Raw genomic sequence first — 2,048 nt, 5'->3', positions numbered from 1 at the left:
ACACATGAGGAGTGGCTCGCACGGATGAAAAAGAATGATGCAATTGACTCATCTTTTCCAGGTACGAGGAAACGTGACAGCCATAACAAGAAAAATAAAGGTCGTCGATGTGGTAGCAGACATGGTGATGGACGTGGTGGCAAATGAGGTCGTGACAATACTTCACAAACCTATAACAATGTCAACCCCTGGAAGAACCAGAGTATGATCAGGTGTTACTCTTGTGGAAAATATGAGCACTATGTGATAGAGTGATGCAAGAAGAAGCGCGATGAGGAGGCAAACCTCACACTAACGTAGGATCAAGAGCTCACACTCATGTTGGCCGAGAAGATGCCCAACATGTTGATGCTCAACGAAGAGAAGGTTATGGTGAACCTTCTAACAAAAGAAGAGTACCGAGTGGAGACCAACATATGGTACCTAGACAACTGAGAAAGTGTAACGACCCTAAATTTTACCTATTTAATCTAAGGTCATTACTATACCTTGAAATGCGGAATATACATTAAATGGGCCCTGTTCATAAATGCGACTTACACTCGCCTTTTATTACCTCGTGAAAGAGAAAATGATTAGAAGGGAAAGAAAGGAAAATAACATTATTGAAATAAAGGAAAAGGAATAAAACCGAAATGAATGTCTTATACTAACTACCCTATGGTTTATTATGCAAATACAATTCAACCTATACTAACCTATACTAATGTTGCAAACCGAATTCAACCTAGACTATGAAATGGAAAAAAAAACAACTATCCTATGCATGTGCCACAGTCCCAGGGTGTACGATGCCGCCGTCGATGTTACATGGGTGCCTTGCCCTTATCTGAAAAAGTAAAGTAGCACGAAGCTTGAGTATTTCTAGAATACTCAGTAAGTGACCCCCTATCGGGGTTATGCAACAATCACACGCAATGACATGATGGGACCTATCGTTTCATTTCGTTTCGTTTTCCCTACGGTGCTATCCTAACGGGTAATCGTGAACGTATACCATATACTCTACACACAGCCCATACGTGCGAGTATGGGCTCACCAGCTAGTTCGCACACCGTTGGGCCACTTTCCTTATCCGGTGGGCATACTCTGGGAGCCCCTTATGCCGGGACCCGTTAAAACTAGTAACCGTCACGGCAGCGCTATACAAAGCATAACGATCGTTGTCCTGCCATTGGATGTACGTGTCCGTACCCTCGTGATGGGATAGGGTTATCCCCCCAAATACATGAACACACAATATGCATGAGGTCCCCACTAGTCCTACATTTATCATTAATGAACATAACCCTTGTCACGTTTCATGCTTACATGTCATTCTCATTTTCATTTCTTTACGGATCATACATATTCCTAACGGGGTTATGTTTCCATGCAGTTTACCGTATTTCAATACAATTCATGCTGTTTACATTCAAATATTCCATACAATCATGCCATAATCATTCAAGAATAACATATCGTCACATGCATAACATATCGCATCAAACTAAGCAGCATACATACCATACATTCACGTTCACATGATTACGTACTTAAGCACAACCAACTAGCATACAATTTAATGACACGTGCGAATCCACGGCACGTGCCAACAAACAGCAATTAACGCGTAACCTATGATGGGTGAGCCACTTACCTGGTTAGCTTAAGTCGTTGTCACGTATATATCTTTAATGAAAGTTCGACTCTGTCCTTTGAAATCCAAGTCAACCTATGTGATCCCATGACATCAATTTCACGTTTGAACTCTATAAAATTATTTCTCTAGTTTACATGGTTAAAATTCTGATATTTCTGTTAGACAAAATTTAATGGAGTTTCATGCCCTCTGATATTTATTGTTTTATTTTTAAATTCGGTTCAACAAATCTTCCCTCCTCTCTATTTGTAATTATTTTCCTTCTGTAAATAGATTTTCAGTTCCGTAAACATTTTCAATTCTGTAAATAAGATATTCCTCTGATTCTATATTTATTTTCATTCTGTAAATTGATATTGTTGCCAATTTTAATGGATTGTTTGGCTACTATCTCACAGATTTATG

This window comes from Cucurbita pepo, chromosome 2 (genome assembly GCF_057944985.1).
Source record: "Cucurbita pepo subsp. pepo isolate OVF chromosome 2, ASM5794498v1, whole genome shotgun sequence".
Lineage (NCBI taxonomy): Eukaryota > Viridiplantae > Streptophyta > Magnoliopsida > Cucurbitales > Cucurbitaceae > Cucurbita > Cucurbita pepo.
Note: the sequence above shows the minus strand (reverse complement) of the source record.